General features: G+C 37.6%; 1 protein-coding gene across 1 annotated transcript in view; it reads left to right on the forward strand.

The window, feature by feature from the left end:
* The window catches only part of LOC144767776 (olfactory receptor 5V1-like), a 117,188-nt gene that overhangs the window by 86,736 nt on the left and 17,408 nt on the right, over window positions 1–13,044 (forward strand). The window contains exon 4 of the mRNA XM_078651156.1: window positions 184–274. The gene's annotated coding sequence lies outside the window, so the exon portion shown is untranslated. The remainder of the gene's footprint in view (window positions 1–183; window positions 275–13,044) is intronic.

Here is a 13,044-nt window from a genome sequence, read left to right on the forward strand (position 1 = left end):
CTACCATAATATGAGGTTTAGAATTGAGCGCATATTGATGCTTTGACTGCTCTCAGGAAGAATGGCACAGAGTCAGCCCACCAAAACCAGACAAAGGCACACAGTCCTTTTCCGAGACAAGGTTTAAGTCAGGGGATGCACTCATTGATGTGTGCCTTACTGTACTCTGTATTTTTTTTGCAGGTTTGTTGGTTTGGATATGTGGGGAAATAGTCTGGATGCTGAAATGCGGGGAACCATTCCAAATGGTGTGCCCTAAATGGGAACAGATCAGGTGAGTACTGATTGCCTAGCAAGCGGGTGCTGTTGGGGCATGGCGTTTAGAGTCCCAGTCTTCAAGATGGCTGCTGAGAGCTATCGGTCTTGCAGGAGCATACGCTCATTCCCTGCTAGCAGTCTTGTGGGAGCACATGCTCTACCTTTGCATATGGAACAGCCCTGCTGAGTGTATTGCTCTACTTCCTGATTGTCTTATCATTCTCAGCATTGGCCAATCATCCACCTAACGCTTACCCATAATGGTAGCACTTGGCAACTGCCAAACCTTCCAAAGCGCTAAGCAAGTCAAACATGCTATTGGGTATACCTCATGTAGTGTCTTAGAAAGGATTGTGTTATTCCAGGACTGCATGCTATGACGCGCTTTATGAGTCCCTTATGAGACCCTCAAGATTGAAGAGGAATTAATACCCCAACTTAAAACGCACCACAGGGCGTGTTTGCACACGTCACCTCAGGCCCCGCCCCGTCCCTTCACTATTATGCAAACACGCCATGTGGCGCATTTTAAGTTGGGGAATTCATTCCCCTTCAATCCTGAGGGCCCTTGGAGGCCAACTAGCCCACCAGGTACCTCCAGTAAGGGCCAGAGGCCTGCTTTGCAGAGAGGTAGTCCAGGCTACGCCCCTTTTTACACCTTTTTACACCTCTCAGCAATGCGGTTCTGGGGCGCTTTCTGGATGTACCTGGTTGGCTAGTTGGACCCCAGGGACCATCAGGATTCAAGGGGACTTAATCTCCCAACTTAAAACGGCCACAGGGCGTGTTTGCACGCATGTCACCTCAGGCACGCCTACCTTCACCACTGTGCAAACGCGCCCCATAGCACATTTTAAGAGGTAGTTTTAATCCCCCTGCCCTATTATGTACTAGGGCCTTACAATGGAGGTCATGCTAATCACAGGGGTACCCCAACGCATAGTGTTCCCTAGTTTGTGTAGGTATTTTCACTGTATGCTAAGTGTCTTTTAGCAGAGCACTGGCTCTAGGCCTGGTTTGTGGGCACAGGATGATTTTGCAACAAGGCCTCTTTCTGCTCCTCTGTTGGTTCTTTCTGCACATGTCTTGCTTTTTCCTGCACTTTTCTTTGTCTTTGGGGACTTCTTTTGCTTCTTTCTACATTTGTTTTGCTTCTTTCTGTGTGTTTTTCTTCTTTCTTCACATGTCCTACCTCTGTAGGCATAGTTAGAAACTAGCATTTGAAAAACCTTTGAAATTCACTGACAAAACCACAGTTTTCAGGCACGTCATAGTTAGAAATTAACATTTAAAAAACCTTTGAAATTCACTGAAAAACCCATAGGTTTCAGGCACCTTATAGTTAGAAATTAGCATTTAAAAAACCTTAGGAATTCACTGAAAAAAACCATAGGTTTCAGGGGCGTTATAGTTAGTTGGACATTTCACTTGTACAAAACCATAGAAATTCCCCTGTTATAGTTAATTCAGCTAACTATAACTCGCGCCCCCGCAATGCACTGCTGATGACGTCACATATTACATCACTCATGACATGGTCAGTTATATCACTTATGACATCACTGATGACATCTCAAATGACATCACTGATGACTCACTGATGACATCATGCATGTGATAATTTCATGCATCTTCGCACACCCTGATATAACTTTATATACACCCACTCTAAATTACAGACTGCCATTCTCAAAACCATAGACACTCCAACACCAATAACTACATACCCACTCACTGATTCTTAGGTCTACACACACATCTACTCATACTTATGGTCACTCAGTACAGGACTATCATATGCACTCATACACCTATAAAGACACTCACACACCGCCACTCATCCATAGAGGTACTCACACACCTAGTCAGTCATGCAAATAATTAATCACACTCCCATTTACTCACCTATACAGTTATAAACAAACCAGCTCAATTACTCAAACAAATGCTAGCACATTCTTACGCTCTTATACAATCACTGATACAAGCACGGACTCATCCATACAGCCAATCTCACAATCACACACTCACTTATAGCTATTTATATATTCCAACACACATATTTACTGCCTTTCACATATGTAGTTAGTCACACATGTACCACTGAGATATACATTCACTCACCAACACACTTATACATACACTCACCCACCCATACAGTCCATCAGAGATGCACTCTTGAAACCATGCACCCAGTGAATCACCCACTCACACATCTATGCACAGAGTCACACACACCCCACCCACACAAACACTCAGGCTCCCATACAGATATCAGACAACAAATCAATAACCCATATAGACACTCATGTAGCTATTCGCAAACCCATGCTGCCACTTACACACCAACAGACAGACGGGTACAGACATGCACACAGTTTAGTCACTAACCCATGCATTCAGTAAGATACGTTTAATGACTCACTTATAGAGTCAGTCATGCACCTACTAAATTATCCATTCAGACACTTATACACCCACTCATTCTTAAATACGCCTTTCCATAGATATATATAGCATATTTAAACTTTACAGAAACACACTGTCACTGGATGATGTCATTTGAGATGTCATCAGTGATGTCATCATTGATGCTACTGACCATCAGCAGTGCATTGCAGGGGCGTGAGTTATAGTTTGCTGAACTAACTATAACGGGGGAATTTCTATGGATTTGTACGAGTGAAATGTCCAACTAACTATAATGCCCGGAAACCTATGGTTTTTTTAATTGAAAAAAAAATAAATATATATATATATATATATATATATAAAATATTTTCTTCGTTGGATGCTGTCAGCATTAAAGTGAACAAAATTAGGTAGTATGTTGGATGCCTCCAGAAGAAGTCTTATTGGCTGTTGTTTAAAAAAAGAATTGTTATACAGACATTGATATGCTTTTGAATCTGTGGAGTAAACCACACCTGATGTATCTCATTTGGAAGTAGCATGATCCTTCTACCATGTGCTGTGAACTTGTAAACTACTGGTTGCACTGGGTTGTTAAGTTCACTGAGCTAAGAGTATATTGGGGGAAGGGTGTTAAAGAGACAGAACATTATTTTTTTAAAGTTGAAGAGTGATGCACAATTTAAGTAATGGCACACTTTATTTTCCAAATCAGGACTATGTAATAAACTGTGTATAGTATTTAAATAATAAAAAATGAAGCTAGAATATATTGTGAATGCACATAGGAATCTCTTTTTGAAACGGAGGGAAAGGGTTAACAGATACTAACCATTAACAAGTGGCTATAGTGTAGTCTAAAATGAAAGACATGATTTCATTTGCTACTTTTCTCATGATCACAGAGTGCAAAGTTGAAGAGGTTGCTATTTCATTGTTGCTTTGCATGAGCGTGGTGTATCATTCTTGTGCTTAGTTTTTACAAATTCTAGCAGTGTCAAAACTATCCAGAAAGAGCTAAAACAACAATTTCATCAACAAACTGAATTCACTGGTATGTACATAACTTTTTAATCCTTTATAAAAATTACATTAGAAATGAAGATGTAAATGGGAGTTTGATCAAAAAGAATATCACAGTGATATGAAAAAATATATCAGATTAACTGTATGTATTAGAGGGTATGTGTTTAAGAGGTTAGTGGTGAATGTTTTGGGAAGTAGAAGAAACATGAATTAGTGCATCTTTATTACATTGTGTAATGTATTGAAAAATAATAGTATAGGTTTGTGGAAAGTTGCAATGATGAACAAGGAATTGTTTAAAAATTTCTAAATATCATGTGCAGAAGAGATACATCTGGCATTTGCATTCTGGGAGTTGTAGTAGTTTTAGCTTCATTTGGAGTGTAACATCTGTTTAGAAAATGCTGAATATATGTTTTAGAAGCAGAAGGCGTATTTGAGAAATTATGTAGGTATACCATTCATAAATGGTTTTGTTTTTTGAACCTTTTTTAAATGTTGTTTTCAATTTTAGAAACTTACTGATGCATGTGCATGCTCAGTAACAAAGCAATGCATGCTCCTAGAGAGCCATGTGTGCAATTATATACCAAGTGTGATATCTCGACTTCACTCAAACATGGCTCAGTAGAAAAGCATATACACAGTAAAACAGGGAGTTTGATATTGACAGAAGGAGATGAGTCAGATATATAGTTACAACCTTTACGTATCTAACAGTAATGAAGATAATTTCACTGTCAATCTGGCAGTATTCAGATACTCATGCAATCACCCAACCACTAGTGAGGCAGTAATCAAATCAGTGATTCAGTATCCATGGAGTTATTCAATTACCCATATACTACACATGTACTCGTCGAATCAGGCAGTCAGAAATTATGCAGTCACTGAACTATGGAAGCACTACTTATACATTCATCTAATAAAATAACAATTTACTTATGCAATTAACAAGGCTGTCACTATGAAGTCATTGTAACACTTGCACAGAAGCTATGCAGTCAACTAAGCACACACTTACAACGGGTGCAGTCATTGAAACACTGCAGGACATGCATGAACTTATGCAAAAACTCAGGTACTACTCATGCGCTCATCTAATTACATAGAGAGTACTATTGTAGAAAACCTGTTATCCATCCAGTACCTATGGACTCGTTTAATTTCAGAGTGAATACTCTTGCACTAATACAATCACCCCAGTAGTACACTTACTTGCATTCAATCTCTCAAGGTTTTACAATGGAGTCATAGAATCACTCGGACACTAGCCATGCACTCATGTAATCAGCCAGGCACTACTGATACACTTATTTAATTATCCAGGCACCACCCATGTAGTTATCTAAACATCCAGGCACTACATGTTCACTGAACCAAAATCACATGTGCAGCAGCCAAGTAGTCATGAAATTACTAAAACACTACTAATGGACACATCCAATCTGCTAAGTTCTATGCATGTACTGAAACAATCATATATGCACTATTCAGGCACTCTATAAATAACCAATATACTATCTGAGCACTCTTGCAACCATCCAGGCACAAAACATGCACTCATGTAATCATCTAACCAGTATCTATGCATGTAATGAATTATTGAGATATTAGTCATACACTTATCTAACCATTCAGGTACTACTCATGTACTCACCCAAACACCCTGATATTAGTGATATACTCATGGAAACATGTAGGCAGTAACTATACAGATAAGGAACAACCCATGGAGTTCTGATATACTCAGGGAATCATTTGGGCACTACCTGTAGCCTCAAAGAATCACCTAAGTACTATCTCTGCACCAATTCAATCACCCAGGGAGTATCCAAATATTCAACCACAAACACATGTTTTTACAAGTTTTACTGAGGAATATGCAGACTTTTAGAACTATCTGGTGAATGATATATACAAGCTGGAACATACTCTTTGCATGTAGTTGGAAGAATTAGTCAGGTATATGCTTTTTTTTTTTTTTTTTTAGAGTTTTATATAGCGCGAACTAGACCCGAACCGAATCAGGTATCAGAGCGCTTTACATAGCACAAGTTACATTTTCTTTTTTTTACATGAGGACACACACTTTCATTTTTAGGCACGGGGAGATTAAGTGATTTGCCCAGAATCACAGGAGGTTTGGCGTCGTTACCGAGACTCTAACCCAGATCCCCAGGTCCGAGGTCAAGCGCCTTAGCCGTTAGGCTAACTCCTCTCCCCTTTGTTAGACATTAACGTGCAGATTGTTATATGCACTGTTTCCCAAAATGTAAATTTGATAAATTTAAGTACAACAGTACTGAGATAGTAAATAGACCACTAACACAGTGGTAGAGAGGCATCAATAGCTTTTATGTTGTGTTTTTGCATTTACAGTGTTGAAACAGGCACTTGGGGCTACATTTTGAAGAAAGTAATGCAGTGCGGAGCTGCAAGCCATTTGGCTGTGCCATGTTGCATTTCTCTCAAACCACATGGAAGCATCAAATTTACAACAATATGATGGATCCCTATGCAGTCTCCCTGTGCTGGTGCACAAATGGCTACCATGCGCCAACAGAGACACCCTTGCACCACGGTGCTAGGGTGCCTGTGTAGTGGGGAAGATTGTATTTGTGTAGGAAGGGACACCTTCATGCAGAAAAACAATTATAAGAGGTATTTAGCTCTTTGTACTAGTGCTGCAGAATGCAGCATGCATAGACACAGGAAAAAAGGAGGAGAAATACAAGTATTTATCCTCGTTGCATCTCCCTACAACTCCCCTGGGGAGGTGTAGGATTCTGAAGCATTGCCACTTTTATGAATTGTTGTAAATTTGGACATGCAAAGTGATGCCTGAAATGTGCCTGTATTATAAGGCCATGAATAGCTATGCAGAATGGCTTTACATGGCTTTGTGAATATGGAGCACCACATTACGGAGTCGGTGTGTCAAAAAATGTGATGCTCTGGAATTTGCATGGGGTTGATAAATATGCCTACTTGCCTTGATGTACATTTTAAAATTTACTACAGAAGGAATAAACTGTTTTTTCGCCATGTATAACTGAAACGTGGGAAATGAGTTATGATGTAGCTGTGTTGAACAAGAGGATGCTAAAATGTTACATCTTAACTAATAAATAACGTTTTGTGTTTTGCTCTGAGTTTCTTATATTGAAGTAAGTGCATCTAGTAATATATCTAGGTTCATCTGTAGATTTTAAACTACAGCATAACATGAAAACTGTTTTTGTATTTTGTGTAAGTCAGTAGTAAAGTACTTGATGATTGGCTAGGGTAAAAATTAAGTGTCCTTTTTTTTTACAGAACAATATCTACATAACTACACAAAGATTCAATGCCTACAAAAGCTCGAACGAAAAAGTAACAGCATCAACTACAGTATGTTTGCAGATATAAGTTATAAAAGGGGAAACATGTAGAAAAAGTGGTGAAAGAAAAAAGAGCAACTGGTAAGAGGACAAAGTAATTTCTTAAAAATGTATGCAAACATTTGCAAAGATTACAAATAAAGAAAAGAAAATTTTGACTATGAGAAACAATAGGAGTGAACAAAATGTACATTGCAAGAACAGAAACGATTGTAAATGACATGGATGCACCTTAACCAGCAGACGTAAGCAATTTAAGGAAATCAGAGCCAAAGTGTTTCGTAGTAGAGTGGTTATAAATCTACAGGGAACTATGAGGAAGGAGTTGATAAGGTTTTTGCTTTGAAGAGGAAGCTTTTCATTTTGATTGCAAATAGAATGAAGAGTCTTGACAAAATAGTGTTGTGCATGAAGCGACAGAACCAGAAGAAAAGATTAGTGAATAGAAGTAACTTTTGTACAGTTTTTAGTGGAGAATGGATACATGCTTCTAGTACAGAGCTTTTCTATAATGAATAAAGCTATCTCCAGAACAACAGATTAGTTCATGCTCTTGATGAATGCAGATGATGTTATGAAATTAAGAATGGCAGTCCTTTAGCAACAGACCTGATGGTACCTAGAAATGTACAACAAGTTATGGCAGAAGACGTAAAAGGGAGGCGTAGTCTGGCCCCTGTATACAAATGGAATTGTAGTAGTGTCGGTGGTATTAGACAGCAATTCATTGATATATTAAGGAAATTCCTTCATATATTTTCAAGGTGAAGTTTGAAACACAAAATAAGTACTTTACAAGGTTTGGATCCTTGCAAGTTGAGAAAGCATTCACATTTGCAGGGACACTCACTAGCTTGTTTATCAAAGAAAGTTTGCCAACGCACCTTTCATCATTTTAAGATGTTATCTGTACACCACTCAACAATGCAAACTTTAGTTAGGAGGCTGCACTATGTGAAATCTCCTGCAATATGTTTAGGAAAAATGAATAGGGTACTTTTGCATGGTACTGTGGCAGAGGTAGCAAAAGTTAGTGAGGATGTGCAGTTTCGTTTTTTTGGTCCAGAACAGCACTCTAGGGAAATTGGAGAGTTGATAACAGGAGGAGTTGTAGAACAGGACACAGGTACTTCAGTTGATAGTTTTGAAGAAGAGATTACATAATTTAAGACAGTATGTGCTGAAAAACCAGAGTATGTTTGTATATGATGTTGACGCTCTCACTACAAGAACCAAACATGGACGTTTGAGTTATATTTAAAAAGTACAATAGAGAATAATGATAACTGGCAACAGTTTGCACCGTACATATTTGTAGAAGAAAGATTTGACTTGTCCACATGAAAAGTTATATGTAAGTACTGCTACAATAAATTTGAGGATAATAAACTGCCTGCTAGAGCTGTGCATTACAAGTTAGAACTGGCTCCCGTTCCAGAAGCACTTCAAGGTTTAAATATTGATGAGTCCATTCTTATCCGAACTATACATCCATTTCAGGCTATATCACGCATGGAGCCAGAGAGAGGTAACTTGCTCCTACATTGCCGGGACACTCTGAGTAGCCGTGCGCTTTAGAAATACAGTATAACATAACATCTGCAAAGGTCTAAAAGGAAGAGCAGTGTATTTGGCATTAGATGTCAAGAAAAAACATTGAATAGGTAGGGGTAGATAGTGATTTAGAGGAAAGAATAATAGTTCTTGTAAAGGGTGTGCTAATCAAGAACAGGAAGATATGGCAGGAGTTAGTATATATTACCAAAGGTGAAAAAGAACTTTATATCTGGTACAAAACAATATTTACTATAGAAATGTGGGAAGCCTGCAAGATATCACATATATAGATGATCAGACATTTCCATCAACAGGGCAGATTGAGAAGGTGGATCAGTCCATGACAGAAGAAATTTATGAACATTAATGCATCTGACCTTTGCATTCTAAAGAAGTGATTGGTGATGCCATTGAGCTGTTTCAAATGAAGGAAGCAAAAGGAGCTCCATTAGATATGTGGGAAAAAAGTTTAGAAGCTCAGTGTTTCCCACATTTTCTCCTACTGGAGTAGGTGGCAGGTATGACGACTGGCCTGTGCAAATACCTGCAGCTGAGTTTAGATGTAGTAGACTTTAGTCAGATGATCCTAGATTTCATCAGGATATTCCATATAGATTGTACCTATTTTTTGAGAGTGACTTGTCTGCCCTCTCATATGCCATGAATCATATTGTAAAAACAGGAGTAATTTGCATAATATGGGATGACCTACTAGAAGGAGGCAAATTCAAATATAAAAGACATTCATCTGAAGATGTCATAGGCAAATGTGCTCACTAGACCCTGCAAATGTTTGAAGATATTTTATTCGCATATTTCAGCAATGAGGGATTTCATCTTGAAAAAAACAAAACCTCCTCTTGGTGAAGTGATTGATTTCTTTTGACATAAAGAGTACCAAGCCAGAGGTGCTCCCCATATTCACATGCTGTTGTGTGTGAAAGATGCCCCAAAGTGTTGAACAGACAGTGATGAGTCTGTATTGTGTTTTGTTGAGCAGTTTGTAATTTGCTCCATCCCAAAGGAGAGTAGTGACTACCTAGTCAGGGAACAAGTTCTACGAATATGATGCAGAAAATATTGTCAGCGAAAATACAGAACAAAAGGTAAATTGTATACAAGATTTCATTTTGGATTCCCACGACCTGTTCATCTCAAAAGGAAGAGTCAACAGCTTTTTGTCTGCAGTCAGACATACACTTACAAGGAAACCACGGAAAAATACATAAACCTAAGAAGAACAGAGGCCTCCAGGTACATTAATGACTACAATACTGTGATTCTGAAGATATGGAATGCAAACATGAATGTGCAGTTTTTTGCAGACAACTCAATTTCTGTTGCTCGGTACGTTACATCTTATATAACAAAGTCAGAGAAAACTGAGATGAAAGAGATATAGGAGGAGATTTCGCAGGGAAGAGTCTTATGAAGAAATTGTGCAGTTTTAGTTTGAAAATGCTTTCCCACAGAGATAGGCTCCTATGAGCATGTAGACCAGTTAAGCTCAGCCAGTTTGTTTTATAAATCTAGAGTTCTATGGGTGAGTTTAGGGCTTGCTAATACTCGTAACAGAGTACTGAAGTATTTTCTGAAGTATTTTCCTGAATTTCAATATCTTTCAGAGCCACACAGTACAGATATTCTGAAGAGTAACATGCTGGATACGTACTATCCAAGAAGAATTCATCATCTGGAAAGACGTGTCTTTATGAAATACTTCAGCATTATTCTTACAGAAGTAATGCCAGTGAAAACATAGATGAAGGTTAATTTGTTGTGGCTGAATGTGAAGGATGTTTGGTGAGACATAACAAAGGAAAAGTAATCAACCATCGAAAGTTAAGATGCCACACTCCAGACAAAATAGAGTTTTCTATTTAGCCTTGTTACAGTTGTTTAAGCCATGGTGAACTGAAAGTGAGCTACTTGGAGAATTTGACTGTTATGAAAACTCATTCAACGCTGTGAAAGACAGTATTGAATGCTTTGTGTTTCAAGTGTATCTTCAAATGTTGAGAGATAAGATTGAACAAGAAGAAACAATTTCTGCTGAGAAAGCAAGCAAGAGTTCTCAGAGCAGTCAAAGTTCAGCACCTGTAAGTCAAGATCCTCTTGGACAGCCAATCATTGAAAATGTATCTGCAATAGCTATAAATGAGGTGGAGAATGCAATACAGCCAGTAAGACAGGAAGCTGTGGATCCAGAACTCAACAATTGAATGCAAATCAGAATATAATGTTTAGAGAGGTAAAGGGTAAGGTAGAACATGGATTTCTCCATGAGAATAAAAAGTGTGCATGTTTTACATATAAACCAGTTCTATTGTTCATAAGTGGTCAAGCTGGAACTGGAAAAATCCTATTAAGTAATGACAAGTTACCTACAGAAGACAATAGATTCCAATTTGTTGTGATTATTCGCAGCACCAGCAGGCTTAGCTGCTCATAATATTAAAGGAGTTACACTTCGTTGATTATTGATGCAGTCTGTTCAACAGGACAACACATTAAAATACAACATATGATCAGGTGATGCTTGTCATGAAGTGGCAAGAGTATTAAATACATTAAAGCAATCTAATGGTAGCTTTTATACATTTAAGAATGTAGCAAATATTAAAAACTCACTACAATTTACTTTTTGGAAGAAAACGCTTAATAGTCCTTAGAGACCTGCTACAACTAGCTCCCATAAAAGGATAACCTGTATTCAAGGAAATCCTATGTAATGAAACAAGGAATTCACTAGGAAGTATTGGAAATGTAAGCATTTGGGAACATTTTCAATACAAAGAGTTAATCCAAAATATGCGCTAAGCAGGAGATATGCATTATGCAGATATACTAAAGGATATAAGAGTGGGGGTCCTCACAAATGAGTCTCATGGTGCCAACTCTTGAGGAGTGTAGTAAATTCAAAGAACAATTATTGCAACTGGAAAAAGAAGAGATTGTCGCAAATAGAGCAAAATATAAAATGGAACATCAAGGAGGTACAGTGCTACTAACAGAAAAACTGCAATTGAATTTGGTCAGTTTAGAAAACTGTGTTGGAAACTGCAGAATTAGAAAAAAAGTTACATTTCTGTAAAAATTGTCATGTGATGTTACATCATAATTTAAATGTTGAAAAAGGGCTAGTGAATGGTGCATTGGGTAAAGTTATGAAATTTGTTAATTATCCAAACAGAAATGATGTGATATACTTAGCCATAAAATGTTAGATATTGCTGAAGCTAAGCAGATTGGTTGAATCATTCTATGTTTCTTACTTGAGAAAGACTTGTATGTCCAGCGAAAGCAGATCCCAGTGTCTTTAGTGTATGCAGTAACTATTCACAAATCACAAGGTTTAAGTGTAGATACATGTCTTGTTAATATTGGTAGTTGTTCATTCAAAGAAGCAATGTCATATGTTGCTTTAAGAAAAGGTAGATAAAAGAATGTCTTCACAACAGAGTAGTTTACTGGAAGAATTTAGATGTTATAGAAGTATTATACATTCTGCTACTGGAATATGAAAACTCACTGACAACTGTACTGGATCAGTAGTGTTCTCTCAAAATCTTCAGCAGGACTATTAGCTGAAGAAAATGTGACTATCAATGAATTATTTGGTTTAACTTCTAAATGGACCCATAATTGTGAAGATTATGAATTTACTTGACATTACCAGATTGTGAAGCTGTGCCGTTTGAAGATTTAACTACAAATGTCCATCAAGATATGACCTGTCTAAAGTGCAGATCAGAACTTAGGCCAACATTGTTTCTAAAGAGGTATGGAAAATATATCATAGTCATGCTACAATGATGCAGAGTGGGTGGTAGTAAAATAGGAACTGAAATGACAAACTTTAAAGCTGCACAACCTTGCATCTCAAAAATAATTTTCACAACTATAGCAATCAAATTTCATGAAGTAGTTAATATAACCTCTGGACACTACACAATTTATTTAAGATGTTAAACAGAATGGACAGAGTGCAATGACATTCAAGTGACATTCAAATCAAGACTACCTAAAACGTTACCAAACTCATATCTGATATTTCTAGAACCGAAGTTCTAAGGAGAATCTAGGATAAGAATATGTGGTATTGTGTTGATATGTATAGATTATGTGTTTCTGAGACGTTATTCGGCCTATTGGGTGTATTATCTACAGCAAGCTGTTAGAAATTAAGGATACTTTTTAACTGCGTGAAAGGGATTTATGAATATTTGCGGACTGCAATGTGTTACTACAGATAAAATGTTACTGGAGTTACCATAATACCAGTAGCCTTATGTTGCATGTGAAAAGTATCTTCACCACTAAAAAAAAGACCCCTTTTGTTTCTGCTACAGCAATTTCTACATAGTACTATGAGTTATGTTTTTCATACACGGACTAAGAACAGTTT

The sequence above is a fragment of the Lissotriton helveticus genome, chromosome 7 (assembly GCF_964261635.1).
Source record: "Lissotriton helveticus chromosome 7, aLisHel1.1, whole genome shotgun sequence".
Classification (NCBI taxonomy): Eukaryota; Metazoa; Chordata; class Amphibia; order Caudata; family Salamandridae; genus Lissotriton; species Lissotriton helveticus.